Consider the following 21,998-nt stretch of genomic DNA (forward strand, 5'->3'; position numbering starts at 1 on the left):
ATAACTTATAGCTGTTGATAAGTCTTGTACAATTCTAATTGTAGCTCCAGTGTATTTGAATTATTTTTTATTGTTTCTTGCAAAATTTTCCCTTTGATCTAGGAGTTTCAAAATTTTGCAATAATATTCTCATATGTTTTTCACAAAGAATCTCTTTGAGGTGGTGATTGGTGGATTTTTTTCTATTTCTACTTTCCCCTCATGTTCTATCACTCCAAGATATTTTTCTTGGATAATTTCTTAAATTATAGTGTCAAGGTTCTCTTTTTGGTCAGAACTTTCTGGCAGTTCAGGATTATTATATTTCTCTTCTTGACCTGTTCTCTAGATCTGTCATTTTTCTTATATGATGTTTCACATTCTGTTCTCTGTTCTTGGTTCTTATAAGCTCTGTTGTTACTTCTTGGTCTCTCATAGCTTTACTGCCCTTTGCCCAGTTCCAATTTTTAAAGAATTATTTTCATCTTTGAGACTCTGTACTTCCTTTTCTAGTTTGTTAACTTTTTTTCATAATCTTCTTGTTTTCTTGGATGATTTTTAGTTTTAGTTTTGCCTCAATGTCTCATTTGATTTTTAAATTCCTTTTTGAGTTTTTCTATAAATTCTCTCTGGGAAGGAAGCCATTTCACTTTTCTTTAAGGTAGAAGGTTTTTTTTGTTTTTGTTTTTGTTTTTGTTTTTTTTTTTTTTTTTTTTTTTTTTTAATTAAAATATCCTCCTCTGAAGATGAACCCTCTTCTTTTTTGCTCCTGATGATGTTTAGATTTGGGGAACCCAAATGAAATTAGGGTTCTGGTGGGCAGGGTGTTAAATGAGGTCTAGTGGCAGGTTTGGGGTTCAGGGTAGCTTTTGGCCCAAAGGTAGGGAATTTTGGGGACTCTCTTCTGACAGCACAAGAAGTTCTCTCTAAAGGAATTTGCAGATCCAAAAACCTAGATTGATAAAAGAGATTTATCATGGGATTGGAAGTAAGGTTAAAGTCTGGTTAAGGAAATAGGTGAGGGTAAAGAGAAGATGGCACTGGAAAGAGTATTCCAGTGGGCAGAAAGACCTGGTAATAAAGGGAACTGCCAAGGTCCATCTGCAAAGACCTTAATTGATAGAAGCTCATTACATTATTTGGCTTGGTGGGGGATTGAAAAAACCAGAGCAGATCATCAGAATGGGGGCTGGGACAACAGAAATAGATCAGAACCGGTGGGGGCTGGGAGAGCCCAACTTGGGTTAGATCCAGTGGGGGATGGGACAAGCCCGGATCTCCTATGGAATTCAAAGGGGTGCTTTTGACCAGGATTTGTGAATCAAAGGCCCTGACTTCTACTAGAAAGCTGGTAATGATATGTCTCAGCCAGGAGGGGTTGGGAATCTGAAAGGAATCACAAATCAATAGGAAATACACTTTCTTAAAGGGACCACAACCTGCTTCATTTCTGTAATATGTTTCAATGGTGGGGTTCTTTGCCCTTTCATTCTTTAAAAGAAGTGTTAGTATAAGCACTGCACTATTAGTATAGTGGGGTTGGAGGGGTGTTGCCTCAAGGTTCCTTTTAGCTCTTCCCTCTGACCAGAAACCCTAAACTAAGAGCTACCCCTTGTGAAAATGCACTCAGCTAGCAGTGTCCCTGCCCCACAGTTTCTGTACTCACTAGACATTGGTTCCTTCTACCAGGTCTATGTCTCAGCAGCACAGCTGAGTCTGGCATTCACAATCAGTTGAGGTTCAGTCTTCCAAGACACAGACCCCTAATTCAACAAACAGTCCAGGTGGTGAAAGTCTCAGAGGTTCCAGATGAGGCTCCAGCCACACCCAGCTAACCTAAGAGATCCCTACTTGTTGTTTCCATGGAGCTAGCCTGGAGGTGTTTGCACTTTAAACAGGTTAATGCCAAACTAGGATCTTTCTTTCAATCTTCAAAAGTTTTATCAGGAAGATCCTAGTTCTGCCCCAAATATTCTTGATTTTTAATGAGTCTATATTCACACAGATTGGCAAATTTGTTCTATTTGTACAGAAAATATGGAGAGCTTAAAATTTACCAACCTACTCCAATATCTTCCCAGAATCCTCCCTGCATAGGGTTTTTAAATGGAATTATTCCTGCATTCCCTATTAACATGAATTTAAGAGTTGGACTTGCTATGCTTGCATATTAAAAAAACAACATTGAAGGAAAGTAATTGTTGCAGTGCACTGGGGAATGCCAAGTTGGTCCATGAAACAAAAGGGCAGATAAAGAGCAATGTTCTTTGTTTAAAAACAGAGTGTTAGTAAATGACAATAATTTAACTAGAAAAATCTAATAATAAACTGGCTACACAATGCTTTATAGATTATGAAGTTCTTTCTATAAAATATTGTGGTAATACTGAATATGCTTCCCCTATGCCTTTTTTTGCTGTTTTAGATAAGGAAATCGAGGCTTGGACACATTGTTTTTGTCATGGATAAATAGATGGATAGTTAACCAATTTACTCAGTATCTAGAAGAAGAATTTGGAAGGATGGGAGAATAGATTGTAAAATTGTAAGTGCTCCAAATTTTCCACACAAACAAAAGAAAATTGTAACTCAGAGGAAATATAGATTGGTAAAAATCAGATAGACTTGAGGCAGAACAGGGGTTCTCCTATGACAACTAAAAGAAGACCTGAAAAAAATCCCAGATTGATGGCTTAACCAGAGCAAAATTAAACACCTCCACCCTAGCCTAAATGAAATAGCTAAGCAGGGAGACCTGGGAGTAGCTGGGTTCAGCCCCAGCAAAAGAAACTTTCACCTTGTGGACACTATTAGGAGTCAGGAGTCTGAGTTTGTGAAGTTCTGCTGATAAGAAAAACCAGGCACAGCTGTGTTGCTGAAATGTAGCCCTGAGTGAGAAGGAACCAGCATACTTGGTGAATGCAGAAGCTTTGAGGCAGGTTAGCTGCTGGTTAGGAGAATTTACAGGAAGGTGGAGCTCTTATTTTGGGGTTCCAAGACAGAATCAAGAGAGAAATCTACATTATAAGACAACCTATTTAATATTGTTTTAGATGCATGATTATGTATGTGTATGTTAATATATATGTGGATGTATATGTGTGAGTTATGTAGATGTATAAATGAATACAAATATAGATATGTGTGTGGACATGTGTGAAGGCATGTATGTGTATGTGTGTGTATTTATTTGTACATGTAATTATAACCATACCTAGCTATAATTTTCTTGATGGAGCTCAGGGATATAAAAGAGAGAAAAAAAGAATAAAGTAAAAAATGCATAGTAGAAAACAACCACAACAATAAAAACCCTATAAAGAAACAAAGAAAAGATGGATATTCATGATTATAATGTCTTCTATTATTATATATGCTTTCTTAAAATGAAAATTTGTTACATATTTTGAATCCTTCCTGATATTTTGCTGGGCACATGCCAATTCTGGGTTTTTTCACCTTTTGGTCTTTCTTTTTCTGTTTCTTTTTTCTTATTTTGTATTTGTTTTAAATAAATAAAATATTTCCTCTCTATCATGTACTGTGTTAAGGGAATGAAATCACATACATACACACACACACACACACACACACACAATATAAAGATAATACAAAAAAAGATCAGGGAAGTGGGAGAGGTATAAATCCTCACTGAGGCAAAGCTGGTAATAAAGCTCTGCTATCTGAAAATTTCTATCATTTCTTCTGTTCCTTCAAGTCTTCTTTTCTCCAGATTAAAAAAAATCTCAAATTCACTCAACTGTTCCTTTATGAGATATCATAATGCCTAATATAGGCAAATTAGTGACTAATGTGCACGGCCTAGAATCAGGAAGACCTACATCCTCAGACTTATTCACAATGTATGATCTTGAAGAAATCACTTAACTCCTTTTTGTCAGTTTTCTCAATCTAATGTGGATGATAATGATACTTATATTCTTGGTGGTTATAAGAATCAAAAGAGATAATATTTGTGAAAATATTTACAAAAGTATTTGGCATTTAATAAATGCTTGTTCCATTCCTCCACTTTCCCTTTGCTCAAAGAAAAACATAATATTTTAGATGGGATCTATTGGGGCATAGTACAATAGTTCTATATCACTCCTTTTCCTTCATAATTTTAATTCCACCTAAGGTTTCATTAGTCCTTTTGAGTGCCATGTCAATATCCAGCCCTTTCTCCAGACATCTTTATTTCTGTTGGTCATGCAGATATTCTTTTCAGATATTCAAGTTCACAAACTTAATTCTTCATTCTCCCTCACTGCATTATATTCAATAAATTGCCACATTTTTTTAAATCTTACTTTTCTAAAAGCTCTCATATCTCTACTTTTTTCTTCTACTTATTTATTACTGTTAACACCTCTCACCTGAATTGTTATAAAAGCTTCATAATTACAACTCCTGGCTCCAGTCTCACCTTTATTTCCTCTATCCTAATCATAGCTGTCAAACTGACATTTGTAAAGCATGGTTATAATCATATTACATTCCAGGTTAAGATGTTTCACATCTCTGTCTTGGTTCTATAATAAAATAAAAATTTTCAACTTAGAAGTAAAGTTCTTGTTGACTTGTTTCACATAGGTCTCTAGGTTGATTTCACATTCATTTTACAGTCTGCATTTCAGCAAAATAGGTATACTTTCTTTTCATTTAAGCTTTTATTTTATCTCCTCCCTCAGTATCTCAGCTCAGGTTGTCCATTCTTCCTCCCCCATGCATATTCTCCTCTCCAGTTCTTAAAATCCATATTTTTTTTTCTTCAAGCTCAATTCCAGTGCCACCTCCTCAAACAAACCTATTTTGAATTTGCCAACTGTTAGTGCTCTCTGCTTTCTCAAACTATCTTGAAATGTGTGTATAAATTTTGTATCTCCTAAGTATGCAAATTACCTTGATAGGATGTGTGTTTTCCATTTTGTCTTTTTATCCCTAGAACCAAACATTGACCCTTGAACATAGTTCTGTTTTGTTTTTTAATGTTTGTTGAATGAATGAAAGTCACACTATTTTCTCATGTCAGGCTAGTTAACCCCACTAAAATCTCATTTTTTTCAGTTGAGCTTATTTAGCCATTCCTCCTCTATCTTACACTTGTGATTTATATAAGTCATTGGTAAGGTTTTGCACTTATATCTTTTATGTTTAATTTTATTAAGAACAGTCCAATATTTTAGCCAGTTAAGATCTTGGGTTCCTAACACTCATTCAATATATTCCCTAACTGTTAGAGCTCTGTGCCATCTGAACATTTGGTAAGCATGTTATCTATTCTGTTCCCCAAATGATTTATAATATTTTTAAAGCCGCACAGGATCAAGCCAGGACTTTCGACATTTTATTGATGTCTCTGTCCAACTATTTTAGACTGGCATTTGGAATTGGCAATAGAACTATTTCTAAATATGCACAATTTTTATAACTATTTGCCAGCATCTCTCCTTATTCTGTTTAAGGAAGCATTAGTTTTCATTGTGTGAGTTTCCAAAAATCTAGATAGACTATATTTACAATATTCTTCTGATCCCCCAGCTTAATAACATTGTTAGAAAAATAAATGGAAGTAGCCCAGAATGACCTTTGAGGGAAAAAAAATAAAGATTAATTTATTATTTTTGGTTTTATAGGACAATAATTTCTGGATAAAATCACTCAATTTACACACTAAATGAGCCCTCTGTCTTCAGTTAGAAAAAACTAATCAAAACAATGCTATATCTTATAATAAACACAATACCCTTTACTAATAGTTCTCCCTTATATTTGCCCAGAGGAGGGAAGTTGTTACACATCTATTCTTTAGAGACAAAATATATCATCACAATTACTTAGCATTTTTAAAAATTTTATCATTCTTTTTATTTATGTTAATGAAGTAAATTATCAAATTACTATCATGGCTCTATGTGTTTCATTTCATTTGACATTATAAAAAGTATTAATACTTTGTTATATATGAGGATTTTCTTTCTGTCTCGTCTCTTTGGATTCTCTGCCTAGAAGCAGAAAAATATATGAAATAATATATGCATTAATGACATTTCTCATATATTTCTATGTAATTTTTCAGAATGATTTGATAATTTGTATTAGCCATCTTCCCTTAATACTTACAATATTTGAGTAGATCTATCTTTTGACATCTTTGTGATCTGAAAGATGGAAAGTCCCATCTTAGAACTGTTTTAATTTCTCTTATTAGTGATTTGTGGCATTGTTTCATATGATAGATAGTAATTTATATTTTCCTTTTCAAAATTGCTTCTTTAAATCCTTTGACCTTATATAGAATATAGTTATTGTTCTTATAAATTTGTATCAGTTATTCATCTATTTTGGACATATGATATTTACCAGTTATTTTCTAAAAATGTCATTTCCCCCAATTTTATTGTCTTATTCCCCAATTTATTTTCTTATCGTAACAGCAGATATTTTATTCACATGAAAATTTCTTTTTTAATCTCTCATAATTGAAAATATTTACTTTCCCTTTTATGAACCCCTATCTCTCTCTCTCTCCCTCTCTCTCTCTCTCTCTCTCTCTCTCTCTCTCTCTCTCTCTCTCTCTCTCTCTCCCCCAGTTACATGTAAAACATTTTTACATTTTTTTAAAAACTTTGAATTCCAGATTCTTTCTCTCCCTGTCCACATCGAGAAAACTCATGTGAAATAATACAAAACATTTCCATAAAGTTCATTTTGCAAAAGAAAACATAGATCTTCCCCTCAAAAAAATCCTTCGATAAAAATAAAATAAAAATATGCTTCAGATTGTATTCAAATCCAATCAGTTCTTTCTCTGGACGTGAATAGAATTTTTCATCATAAGTTCTTCAGAGTAGTCTTGAACATTTATAATCATTAGAAAGCAGTCATTTCGAGCTGGTCATCCCTCAACATTGCTATTACTTTGTACACATGTACACATTAGATTTCACTACTGTGTGCATGGAGCACATGGAGGACTTTTCAGGATTTTCTGAAAGCATCCTGTTCATCATTACTTAGCATTCCATTATAACCACATACTACAATTCATTCAGCCATTCCCCAATTGGTGGGTGTCTCATGGATTTCCAATTCTTTGCCCCCAGGAAAGAGCTGCTAAAAATATTTTTGTAAATACAGTCTTTTTTTAAACCTCTTTTGAGATACATGCCTAGTAATAGTATTGTTAGGTCAAATATTATGCATAATTTTATAGAAGTTTGTGTATAGTTTATATTTTTAAATCATTTATCAATTTTGAACCCATATCTTTTACTTGTTTAAGAATTCTCCTGGTAGTTGTAGTTGTTCAAGGCACCTCCTTCCATTTACTTCTATTTTTATTTTCATTGTTTACTTTTTTTTAAATGATCTTTCATATTTAAGTCATAAATCTACTTAGCTTCACAAATCAGTAGATAATAAAATTCTTTTGGAATTTTATTTTTCTCTAGAAAGTACTGAATTGCTAAATCTTTCTTTTCCCATTCTCTCTCTCTCTCTCTCTCTCTCTCTGTTCCCCCAACACATGTATGTGCTTATGCACACATGCACAAACACACACACACATTAATTCCACAAACTAGCTTGTTTTAAAATTGAGTTACACTAGCACTGTAATAACAAAAGGCTTATATAGTATAAATGAATAAATTAATACAAAATATAAATGAGATACTTAATCAAGTTGAGATGAATAAATTACTTTGAATATTAGATAAAGAAAGATGATTATGTATATATCAGGAATTAATTTCTATTTGGCTGAAAGAGTCAGATGCAGCTTTGGGTTGCATATAAAAATAGTAATCTCATTTGGAATTTCTCATTTGTGTGGTAGTAGAATCCATAACAGAAAGACTTCTAAAAAGAATTACTGGTGGTGGTGAGGTGGGGAGGGAGGGATGAGAATAAAGTGATTATCAATAAGAAGTACATGAGTGATTGTTCATGATTAAAAGTATTATGCAATACCCTTTTATCCAGGCAGTGTTGCTACTGGGTTTGTATCCCAAAGAGATTTAAAGAAGGGAAAGGGACCTGTATGTGCAAGAATGTTTGTGGCAGCCCTCTTTGTGGTGGCCAGAAACTGGAAAACTATGTGGATGCCCATCAATTGGAGATTGGCTGAATAAATTGTGGTATATGAATATTATGGAATATTATTGTTCTGTAAGAAATGACCAACAGGATTATTTCAGAAAGGCATGGAGAGACTTACATGAACTGATGCTGAGTGAAATGAGCAGAACCAGGAGATCATTATATACTTCAACAACAATACTGTATGATAATCAATTCTGATGGACCTGGCCCTCTCTAACAATGAGATGAACCAAATCAGTTCCAATAGAGCAATAATGAACTGAACCAGCTACACTCAGCGAAAGAACTCTGGGAGATGACTATGAACCACTACATAGAATTTCCAATCCCTCTAATTTTGTCCGCCTGCATTTTGGATTTCCTTCACAGGGTAAATGTACACTATTTCAAAGTCCAATTCTTTTTGTTCAGCAAAACAACTGTTTGGTCATGTATACATATATTGTATTTAATTTATACTCTAACATATTTAACATGTATTGGTTGACCTGCCATCTGGGGTGGGGGGGAGGAGGGGAAAAATTGGAACAAATGGTTTGGCAATTGTCAATGTTGTAAAATTACCCATGCAAATATCTGGTAAATAAAAACTATTTAAAAAAAAGTATTATGCAAATCTAGCACTTCAGAGTTTTTCCTAGGACCCTGACTAATATGTCAGCCACTCAAAGGCTAAGATTGTCAATAAAAATGGAAGTAGTTGTAGTGGAAGTGCTACAATATTTGTAATTAAACCATTGGTTTAAAAATCATCAAATAGTATATTCTGTCAATATGATTTCAGTTTACTTTCAGCATTATATTTCCTGCCAAACTTAAAGTTATTTAAGTAAAAGAAAAATCTATTTTGAGAAATAAAAAATTATTTTAAAGACACTCAAAAATCCTATAATTTAGAGTACTGATCTATGCAACTACTTGAAAGGAATTTTTGACAGCTGTATTACAATATTTAAAGAAAAATTTTACCTCCTTTCCCCCAAAAAAAACAACAACAACAAAAACAAAAAACAACCCAACATTTACAGAAGAGAACTCTTTTTTTTAAAAGAGCTTTTTGGTAAGGATTCTGGGAAGATGATGGAGTAGATTGATAAATTTCAAGCTTTCCCAATTTTCCACACAAACAGAACAAAGTTGTGCTTCAGTACAAACATAGTAGGTGAAAAACCAAGAAGATTTAGGACAGAACAGGGATACTCCTGACACAACCCAAGAAAATCTGAAGACCTGAGGCTGGGGATTAACCTATCTGAAGTGCAAACACCTTTGTGCTAGCTCCATAGAAACACTAAGTGTGGATCTTTCTAGCCATGTGTTGAGGCTGGGACCTCAGCAGAAACCATAGAGACTTTCACCTCCTGGACGGTTTGAGTCCCAGAAAACTATGTTAACCTTCACAGACTGAGAACACACCTGGCCTAAATATGCTGATGAGAATTGGCCCTGGGAGAGAAGGAACCAATGCCTGGTGAGTGCAGAAAAAGCAGCATGAAGATATTGCTAGCTGTAGGAACTTGCAGGACAGTGGAGCTCTTACTTTGGGGTTCCTAGTCAGAGAAACAAAGCTTGAGGCATCATCCCCACACCCTATGATTAGGGGTGCTTACACTAATACTTCTTATTTTACAAAAATGAACGAGCAAAGAACAAAGAACCTCACCATTGAAACTTATTATGAGAACAGGGAAGACTGGGATTCATATTCAGAGGACACTTTACTAAAACAGTCTTCTACTCCAAAGAGTAATGTGAAATGGTTCCCTGCCCAGAAAGAATTTCTAGAAGAACTCAAAAAAGAATTTAAAAATCAAATGAGCAACATTGAGGAAAGACTAAAAAGAAAAATAAAAACCATCCAAGAAAAAAAAACAAGAAGATTATGGGAAAAAAAGATAACTAGAGAAGGAGGTACAGAGTCTCAAAGATAAAAAAAACAATTCTTTGAAAATTAGAAGTGGGCAAGGGGAAGTCCGTGAAGCTATGAGAGACCAAGAAATAACAAAATAGATTACAAAAAAATGGGAAAATAGTACAGAATGTAAACTATCTCATAAGAAAAACAACGGATCTGGAGGACAGATCAAGAAGACATTCATATCTACTGAAACTCAAAAGAGCCAGGCTGATGGCCAAAATACCAAATCCAGCAAAATTACCTATAATTTTGAATGAGAAAAATGGACATTCAACAAACTTGCAGATTTTCAGGACTTTCTGTCAACTAAAATTGAACTTAACAGAAAATTTAATGCATAAGATTAAATTTGAAAGATCAATTTTAAGAAATAGAATTTTTTTACATGGGAAATGTATACTTTAACTTTAAGCTTTACATCAACAATAGGGTAAGCCCAAAAGAAAGATTAACAGAGTAAAAGAAAATGAAGGAATTACAACAGGCAATGAGGAGCAAAACTATCATTCATTGCATATGATATAATGGTATAGTTGAAGAATCTTAGAGAATAAATTAAAAGCTATTTGAAAAATTAACATCTTTGGCAAAGTTGCAGGATATAAAATACACCCAGATAAATCATCAGCATTTCTATATTTTATTGACAAAGACCAGCAAGAGATAGATGATAAAATTCCATTTTAAATGACTATACAATATGAAATACTTGGAAGTCTATCACTCAAGATATTTAAATCCAGGAGTTATGGAAACACAAGTACAAAATACTTTCCCCACAAATAAACTCCGATATAAACATAGCTAAGTGAATATCATAAAACTGACAATTTTACCTAAACTAATTTACTTATTCGATGCCATTCCAAACTACCAAAAATTCTTTTATTAAACTAGAAAAATACATAATTCATCTGAAAGAAAAAGAGATCAAGAATATCAAAGGAATCAATGAAAAAAATGTAAAGGAAGGTTGTCTAGCCATACTAAATCTCAAACTCTAAAGTAGCAATTGTCCAAACAGTTTGGCATAGCTAAGAAATTTAAGTGGTGGATCAGTGGAATAGATAAGCAGTATAATACATTGCAGTAAATAATTATAGTAATCTAGTATATGATAAATTCAAAGATCCAAGCTTGGGTGACCAAACAGAATGAAACAAAAAGTCATTATGTAATGAAAAGTTCTGAGGAAACTGGAAAATAGTATGGCAGAAATTAGGCATAAAGCAACATCTGACATAGTATATTAAGATAAAAGAGGTATACCATAAACAAGAGAGTATGGAATACTTTAATCATCAGATCCATGAATAAGGGAAGAATGTAGGACCAAAAAGGTATAGAGAACATTACAAAATAAAAAATAAGCTTGATTACATAAAATTTTAAAAGTTTACACACAAACATAACCAATGCAACCAAAATTAGAACAGAAAAGTAGGTGGAAGTGAAGTTTTGCAGCAATTATCTGATAAAGCCTTGTTTCTCAAATACACAGAGAACTTAGTGAAATGTATAAGAATACAAGTTATCCATAGTATATATAAGCAAAATAATAGATACAAAGAATATAGACATTAATAATAGATACTAGATAACCTTTTCAAAGATTTTAGCCAAAAAAGGAAGAAGAGATATCCCACAATAGCTGTTGAGGATGGACAGATCAAGAGTGTAATTTTTGAGGGCGAGACAGACCTAGTGAAGTTTGAAAGCATCAGGGAAGTGGACAATAGACAAACTGAAGATTTGTGAAAGGAGGTATGAGAAAGGAGAAAATCTGTTGGAGACCACAGGGTGAAATCGAATGTTATTCATGATAATAGTTTTACTTTAGCAAGGAGAAGAGCCATTTCTTCACATGAGACAGGAATGAAGGAAAAAATAGTGAAAGAAGGTGTCTGAGTATTTGTTGTTTGTCCTTCATTCTCAAAGAGGATTAATGACATCATGAGGGTGACGTCTTGACTTGTACACGGATTGGATTTAAGTGAGGCAAATCTGTGAAAAAGTCAGCCTCATTCTCTAGTCATTGAAATCCAATGGCAAGATAAAAGTCATGATGGCTTGTGATGTCACTGTACTGTGAGATGAAAAGAACAGAAAAGGACATTTCTAGGGAAACTCAATTTTCTTTCAGTGAAATGAGTTTTTAGTTGAAAGAGTTGTGCAAAATTCAGTTCTGCACATATATATTGTACCTAGGATATACTATAAGACATTTAATATGTATGGGAATGCCTGCCATCTAGGGGAGGGGGTGGAGGGAAGGAGGGGAAAAATTTGGAACAGAAGGGAGTACAAGGGATAATGTTGCAAAAAAAAAAATACCTATGAATATGTACTGTCAAAGAAAATGTTAAAATTATAAAAATTAATTAAAAAATTAAAAAAAAAACTATACTATTTATTTTGATCACTTTGAATTGTTGAAGTAACCAAAAATTAAATTAAAATGCCAGTCAAAAAAAAAAAAAAAAAAAGAATTGTTGTGGAAGAATAAAATGATTTGGAAAAGCTGTGCTGATAGAACACTGAAAAAATATCTTTATTTCCTTGGTAATTGATTATGGTTCTTATCCATGACATTCATCAATTTACCCAAATCTTTTTTGAATTATTTGCACTATCAATATGCTTTATCACTTAGGTTAGTGAATCCCAGAAAATTTTTCTTCCTTTGGGCCACCTTTTTTTTTTTTTTTTTTCTTTTCCTTATTCTAAATTTTCATCTGATAAATTTCAGAGATTATTTCCTACTTCTAGCACAGAAAAGTTTGATACATTCCTGTGTTACCTCTTTCTATGACTTTTTGCTTTTATAACTTTCAATCATAATTCAATTCAATTCATAGTCTAACTTCCTCACAAGTGATGGAAAATACATTTTATCTTTTGTCCTCTGGAATAAGAATTTTCCTACTGTTAATTGATTTTAGTTGTCTTTTTAATATATCTATATGCATATATATATGTTTTATTGATATTTTAAATTTCCTCCATCAGCACAGTATCCCATATATTCCTCCCTTTCCCATTCCCCAAGAACCATATCATATAACAGTATTTTTTTATACAGGAAAAAAAAAGTCAGCACTTTTAATTGATATATCACAAAAGTGTGAAAACATATACAATGTGTAACATTTATGTACTTCCCTCTCCATAAAGAAGTTAGTGTGTGGTGTTTTCTCATGGCTCTTTCTTTAAATCTCACTTGATTTTTTAAATAATATAATTACATTTACTTTTGAGTTTTGGTGTCTCATTTTTTCCACTTATATAATTGTAGTTACTATGTATATATTTTCTTGGTTCTGTTTGCTTCTCTCTACATAATTTCAATTCATATAATTTTCCATGGTTCTCTGTATTCATCACAAATATCATTCTTATACCACAAAGTATTCCATTAGTTTTACATACCATAATTTGTTAGTCATTCCCCAGTTGATAGTCATATACTTTGTTTCTAATTCTTAGCTATGACACACAAAAGTATGATTTATTTTTAAGTATATGTTTTATTTTTTATTTTTTAGTGTTTCTTGAGAAGCCCATTTTGGGAGTCTACAGTTCAAAAGATATATACATATATATATATATATATTTTTTTTTTTTTTGCATTGATTGCAAGATATTTTATGCATTTTATATTTATTAGGATGGGATTTCACTTTCTATTTTTTTGTGTTTTGTTATTATGAGAAATAATAGTCTTTTTGATAATACATATATATATATATATATATATATATATATATATATATATATATATGTAAATTTTAGTCACTTTATTGGCATAATTCCAAATTGCTTTCCAAAATTGTTGTACTACTTCATAATTCCATCAACAATGTATTAGTATATGTATCTTCCTATAGCCCCTCCTACATTGACTGATGTACTGTTTTGGGTCATATCTTGTCAATTTTCTGGATGTGAGGTAAAACTTGAAGATTATCTAAATTTGTATGTATCTTATTAGCAATTTGTAGCATTTTTTCACAGGGTTGCTGTTCTTTTGAGAAGGGTTTGTTTATATCCTCTGACCACATATGTGTGTATACATTGTCTATATATCTTATTTACAAAATCCTTATCAGACTAATTAATACAAAAACCACTGCCCACTTAAATAATTCTCTTCTTATTCTAAATGTATTAATGTTGTTTGTGCATAGGCTTTTCAGTTTCAAGTAATCAAAACTATCCATTTTCTATCTTGAGATTAAAAAAAAATTGTGATTGTCTCTATCTCTTGTTTACTAGATATATAAATAAATAGATAGATAGATAATCCTAACTAACTCTGAAGGGTATGTTATCTGTTTTCTACTTTCTTATAATATGATCTTTGCTAGTAACATCACATATCTATTTAAAATAGATGGGGGGTGGAGACAAGATGGCGGAGAAGAAACACACGACTCTGTGAACGTCCTCACTCCCTCACAACCAATTAGACAAATTAAGTCTCAAAATAAGCTCAGGACTGATAGATACCACAAGGACTGGAAGCACAACTTACCAGCTGAAGAGAATCTGGAGTTTCAACAGAGAAGGTCAGTCCCCAGGGGAGGAAGAAGAGAGGCCAGCACAGATGGTGGGGTAGTGGCACACTGCGCCCATTGCGCTGGGAAGGGCTCTGGGATCAGAGAAGCCACTGAGGTAAAGGAATCTGGCACAAGCTGTTAGCTCTTCTCTGCTAATTATTTAGCAGTTCAGAAGAGAAAGCCAAAATACTTTAAAAACTCAGATTAGATTTTCCCCGATCCTGGGGGTAACTCAGCAGAGAATCGCCACCAGGGGGTGTGGCCTCAGCTACCACCTGAGAATAGTTAAGAGATTGACAAGTGGGTGGATACGGCCCAAGGCAACACATACTGCCTAGCTTAGCTAGAGGGAGTGGAACTCAGCTCCAGGAAGTCCCAGAGAAGAAGAACCTTTGAACTAGGGACCGCGGTTTCTGGCAGACACTTCCAGTTTGAGCACAGGGGCTTTTCACGTCACCTGCTGCAGACATCCACGCCTCACCAGGACGCATAGGCTGGGCTTTGTGCTGTCTTTACTGGTCAGTCTCAAATCTCAGGGAAGCCGCTAAAACACAGTGCCCTCGGGCACAGAAGTGCTAATCACCTCTGAGGCACTTCCAGGGAGGGGGTGGGGAACTCTCTCCCAGAGCTCTATCTTAGCTCAGGCGCAGGAGCCGCTGCATCCATCCGGTCTGGGAGGAAGCTGGTAAAGAAGTAAATAAATAATTTCCTACCCCAGGGACAGACCCCAAAAGATTTTTTAAATATGAGCAAAAAGGCCAGAAAAACTATAGATTCCTTCTATACAGAGAAAGAGCGGGTATCCAACCCCGAGGAAGTTAACAGCAGAGAGACAGCAGATAACAACCTAAAGGGGAACGATTCCTGCCCCCCATCACATAACTCTCTCCTAGAAGAAACTCTTAAAAAATTAAGGGGGATTGAAGAAAAATGGGGAAAGGAAAGGGAAGCTATGATAGAGAATAACAACGTCCTGAAATTGGAGTTGGAAAAAATAAAGAATTCACAGGAGATGCAGGGAAACAAAATTTATGAATTAGAAAAGGTTAAAAAAACACAGGAAAGTAGGATTTCTGAATTGGAAAAGATAAAAAAAGTCTCAAGAAAATAGAATTTCTGATTTGGAAAAAGAAAATAATTCTCAAAAAAAAAAATTAGGGAAATGGAAAAAAATTCAATAGAGCAAAATAATTCATTTAAAAACGAAATTGGGCATTTACAAAAAGAACTAAAAACTGGGAAAGAAGAAAATAACTCCTTAAAAGTCAGGATGGAACAAATAGAAATGAATGATTCACAGAGAACCCAAGAATCAGTCAAACAAAACAAAAAAAAAAAAAAAATGAGAAGCTGGAGAACAATGTCAAATACTTACTGGGAAAATCTATAGACCTGGAAAATAGATCTAGGAGAGATAATCTGCGGATCATTGGACTTCCAGAAAACTATGACCAAAAAAAGAGCCTAGATTCTATTTTACAGGAAATTATCAAGGAGAACTGTCCAGAGATAATAGAAACAGAAGGGAAAGTAGATGTGGAAAGAATTCATCGAACTCCTTCTGAAATAGACCCTAAAAAAAGAACACCACGGAATATTGTGGCTAAGCTGCAGAATTACCACACAAAGGAGAAAATCCTGCAAGCAGCTAGAAAAAAAACAATTTAAATACCAAGGTGCCACAATAAGGGTCACCCAAGATCTGGCTGCCTCCACATTAAAAGATAGAAGGGCCTGGAACCTGATATTCTGTAAGGCAAAAGATCAAGGACTGCAACCAAGAATGAACTACCCAGCTAAGTTTAGCATCTTTTTCCATGGAAGAAGATGGTCATTCAATGAAACAGAGGAATTCTATATGTTTCTAAGAAAAAAACCAGACTTAAACAAAAAATTTGATCTACATCCATAAGACTGAAGAGAAACAGAAAAAGGTACACAGAACCCTAGAGAACTGTAACTCTGTTGTGGGTATATAAAAAGTACTCAAGGATAATTTGATTTTACGGATATAAAAGAAAAAAAGGGGGGTGTAGTAAAGGGAAGGAGGTCGGTTCAGAAAAAGGGGAAGGAATGATAAAAAGAGGGAAACTACATCCCAGGAAGAGGCATAGAAAATACACCATATCTGAGGGAACTTAGTGAGGGGGAGAATCATTGTGTGAATCTTACTCTCATCAGGAGAGGCTCAAAGAGTAAATAATTAACATATTTGTTTTTCAGAGAATTTTCTCTCACCTCATTAAAAGGGGGGAGAGGAAAAGGGAAAAGGAAAAGGAGAATAAGTGAAGGGACTTGGAGGGAGGGGGGAGGGATCCTAAAAAAAAAAAAAAGAGGGAGGGTTGCGCGTCACAAGGGGGGTCTGTAAATTAAATATCGGGGAGGGGGATCGGGGGGTCAAGGGAAAAAAGCATAATCTGGGGATAATATGATGGCAGGAAATACAGAATTAGTAATTTTAACTGTAAATGTAAATGGGATGAATGATCCCATCAAACGGAGACGGATAGCAGATTGGATCAAAAAGCAGAACCCTACAATATGTTGTCTACAGGAAACACACTTAAAGCAGGGAGATACATACAGAGTAAAGGTAAAAGGTTGGAACAGAGCCTATTATGCTTCAGGTAAAGCCAAAAAAGCAGGGGTAGCTATCCTTATCTCAGATCAAGCAAAAGCAGAAGTAGAGCTTGTTAAAAAAGATAAGGAAGGAAACTATATCCTGCTGAAAGGTAGCATAAATAATGAAGCCATATCAATACTAAACATATATGCACCAAGTGGTATAGCATCTAACTTTCTAAAGGAAAAGTTAAGAGAACTGCAAGAAGAAATAGACAGTAAAACTATAATAGTGGGAGATCTCAACCTTGCACTCTCAGATTTAGACAAATCAAACCACAAAACAAACAAGAAAGAAATTAAAAAAGTAAATAGAACATTAGAAAAACTAGGTATGATAGACCTTTGGAGAAAAGTGAATGACAATAGAAAGGAATATACTTTCTTCTCAGCAGTTCATGGATCCTATACAAAAATTGACCATATATTAGGACATAAAGATCTCAAAATTAAATGTAGGAAGGCAGAAATAATTAATGCCTTCTTCTCAGATCACAATGCAATAAAAGCTACATTCAGTAAAAAGTTAGGGGTAAATAGACCAAAAAGTAATTGGAAACTGAATAATCTCATCTTAAAGAATGACTGGTTGAAAGAGCAAATTATAGAAACAATTAACAATTTCACCCAAGATAATGACAATGATGAGACATCATATCAAAATCTTTGGGATGCAGCTAAAGCAGTAATAAGGGGAAATTTTATATCTTTAGAGGCTTATTTGAAGAAAATAGAGAAAGAGAAGATTAATGAATTGGGCTTACAACTTAAAAGGCTAGAAAAAGACCAAATTATAAACCCCCAACCAAAAATTAAACTTGAAATACAAAAATTAAAAGGAGAAATCAATAATATTGAAAGTAAAAAAACTATTGAATTAATAAATAAAACCAAGAGTTGGTTTTATGAAAAAGCCAATAAAATAGATAAACCTTTGGTAAATTTGATCAAAAAAAAGAAAGAGGAAAATCAAATTGATAGTCTTACAAATGAAAAGGGGGATCTCTCCACCAATGAAGAGGAAATTAGAGAAATAATAAGGAGTTACTTTGCCCAACTTTATGCCAATAAATTTGATAACTTAAGTGAAATGGATGACTTCCTCCAAAAATATAGGCTCCCTAGATTAACAGAGGAGGAGATAAATTGCTTAAATAGTCCCATTTCAGAAAAAGAAATAGAACAAGCTATTAATCAACTCCCCAGGAAAAAATCCCCAGGGCCAGATGGATTCACATGTGAATTCTACCAAACATTTAAAGAACAATTAGCCCCAATGTTATATAAATTATTTGAAAAAATAGGGGATGAAGGAGTCCTACCAAACTCCTTTTATGACACAGACATGGTACTGATACCTAAACCAGGTCGATCGAAAACTGAGAAAGAAAATTATAGACCAATCTCCTTAATGAATATTGATGCTAAAATCTTAAATAAGATATTAGCAAAAAGACTTCAGAAAATCATCTCCAAGATAATACACTATGATCAAGTAGGATTTATTCCAGGAATGCAGGGCTGGTTTAATATTAGGAAAACTATTAATATAATTGACCATATTAATAATCAAATTAATAAGAACCATATGATCATCTCAATAGATGCAGAAAAAGCATTTGACAAAATCCAACATCCATTCCTACTAAAAACTCTTGAGAGTATAGGAATAAATGGACTATTCCTTAGAATAATCAGGAGCATATATTTAAGACCTTCAGTAAGCATAATATGCAATAGAAATAAACTGCAACCTTTCCCAGTAAGATCAGGAGTGAAACAAGGTTGCCCACTATCACCATTACTATTCAATATAGTACTAGAAATGCTAGCCTCGGCAATAAGAGCCGAGAAAGAGATTCAAGGAATTAGAGTAGGAAATGAGGAAATTAAACTATCACTTTTTGCAGATGACATGATGGTATACTTAGAGAACCCCAAAGACTCTGCTAAAAAGCTACTAGAAATAATTCAAAATTTCAGCAAAGTGGCAGGATACAAAATAAATCCACATAAATCCTCAGCATGTTTATATATCACTAACAAAATGCAACAGCAAGAGATACGAAGAGAAATTCCATTCCAAACAAATGTTGAGAGTATAAAATAGTTGGGAATCCATCTACCAAAGAAAAGTCAGGAATTATATGAGAAAAATTACAAAACACTTGCCACAAAAATAAAATCAGATTTAAATAATTGGAAAGACATTCAGTGCTCTTGGATAGGCCGAGCGAATATCATAAAGATGACAATACTCCCCAAACTAATCTATTTATTTAGTGCTATACCAATCAGACTCCCAAGAAACTATTTCAATGACCTAGAAAAAATAACAACAAAATTCATATGGAAGAATAAAAGGTCGAGAATTGCAAGGGAACTAATGAAAAAAAACTCAGAGGAAGGTGGTCTAAGTGTACCTGATCTAAAGCTATATTATATAGCAGCAGTCACCAAAACCATTTGGTATTGGCTAAGAAATAGACCGGTAGATCAGGGGAACAGATTAGATACAAAGGACAAAAAAGGGTACATCTATAGCAATCTAATCTTTGACAAACCCAAAGATTCCAACATTAGGGATAAAAATTCATTATTCGGAAAAAACTGTTGGGAAAACTGGAAATTAGTATGGCAGAAATTAGATATGGATCCACACTTAACACCATATACCAAGATAAGATCAAAATGGATCCATGATTTAGGCATAAAGAGGGAGATAATAAATAGATTAGAGGAACAGAGGATAATCTACCTCTCAGACTTGTGGAGGAGGAAGGAATTTATGACCAGAGGAGAACTAGAGATCATTATTGATCACAAAATAGAAGATTTTGATTACATCAAACTAAAAAGTTTCTGTACAAATAATACTAATGCAAACAAGATTAGAAGGGAAGTAACAAATTGGGAAAATATTTTTAAAAACAAAGGTTCTGACAAAGGTCTCATTTCCAAAATATATAGAGAACTGACCCTAATTTATAAGAAACCGAACCATTCTCCAATTGATAAATGGTCAAAGGATATGAACAGACAATTCTCAGAGGAAGAAATTGAAACTATATCCACTCACATGAAAGAGTGTTCCAAATCACTACTGATCAGAGAAATGCAAATTAAGACCACTCTGAGATACCACTACACACCTGTCAGATTGGCTAAGATGACAGGAACAAATAATGATGAATGTTGGAGGGGCTGTGGGAAAACTGGGACACTGATACATTGCTGGTGGAGTTGCGAAAGAATCCAGCCATTCTGGAGAGCAATCTGGAATTATGCCCCAAAAGTTATCAAACTGTGCATACCCTTTGACCCAGCAGCGCTACTACTGGGATTATATCCCAAAGAAATACTAAAGAGCAGAAAGAGACATACATATATGTGCCAAAATGTTTGTGGCAGCTCTTTTTGTTGTAGCTAGAAACTGGAAGATGAATGGATGTCCATCAGTTGGAGAATGGTTGGGTAAATTGTGGTATATGAAGGTTATGGAATATTATTGCTCGGTAAGAAATGACCAGCAGGAGGAATACAGAGAGGCCTGGAGAGACTTAAATCAACTGATGCTGAGTGAAATGAGCAGAACCAGAAGATCACTGTACACTTCAACAACAATACTGTATGAGGATGTATTCTGATGGAAGTGGAAATCTTCAACATAAAGAAAAACCAACTCACTTCCAGTTGATCAATGATGGACAGAGGTAGCTACACCCAGAGAAGAAACACTGGGAAGTGAATGTAAATTGTTAGCACTAATATCTGTCTGCCCAGGTTGCATGTACCTTCGGATTCTAATGTTTATTGTGCAACAAGAAAATGGTATTTACACACATGTATTGTACCTAGACTATATTGTAACACATGTAAAATGTATGGGATTGCCTGTCATCGGGGGGAGGGAATAGAGCGAGGGGGGATAATTTGGAAAAATGAATACAAGGGATAATATTATAAAAAATATATATATATAATAAAAAATTAAAAAAAAATAAAATAGATGGTAATGCATGTAAAGTGCTTGTTTAAGCTTAATTCCTGCTGGATTTCTCTTCCAGTTTTCCCACTACTTTTCCCCCTAATAACTTGTTTCCCATTTTTATCAAATACTAGTCTGTTGAGTTCTACTGTTTCTGAATTCCCCCCCCTCCCTCTCTCTTTTTTTTTTTTTTATTTGTCTGTTACATTGTTCTATCTCTCAATTCGTTAACTAATACTGGATGATTTTGATTATTCTTGCTTTAAGGTCTGGAAGTACTATTTCTTCTTTGTCCTTTCTTTCAATCATTTCTCTAGATCTATAGCTTTGTTAAAAAATAGATTTTGTTTTTATTTTATCAAGCTCTCTGAAATAACCCCCTTGTAATTTAATTGCTAAAGTTGAAATGTGTAAATTAATTTTGGTAATGTTACCTGACCTAGCCAGAAAAACTGAATATTCCTCCAGCTTTTTAGGTTTTTCTATATTTCTTCAAGGAGTGCTTTATAATTGAATCTATATGTCCATTTGTGTGCTTTGTGAAATTGATTGCAAGATATTTTATGCATTTTATATTTATTAGGATGGGATTTCACTTTCTATTTTTTTTGTGTGTGTGTTTTGTTATTATGAGAAATAATAGTCTTTTTGACAATACATTATGTAGCCTGCAACTTTATCTGAAGCTATCAGTAGTCTCAATTAGTATCTTTGCTGATTTCTTGTTATTATTCATGTAAACTATATCATCAACAAATGTCTTTAACTACCTCCTCTTTACTTCAAGGGCTTTTTCTGCATCTATTGAAATGATCATGTACTT

Source organism: Sminthopsis crassicaudata, chromosome 4 (assembly GCF_048593235.1).
Source record: "Sminthopsis crassicaudata isolate SCR6 chromosome 4, ASM4859323v1, whole genome shotgun sequence".
NCBI lineage: Eukaryota > Metazoa > Chordata > Mammalia > Dasyuromorphia > Dasyuridae > Sminthopsis > Sminthopsis crassicaudata.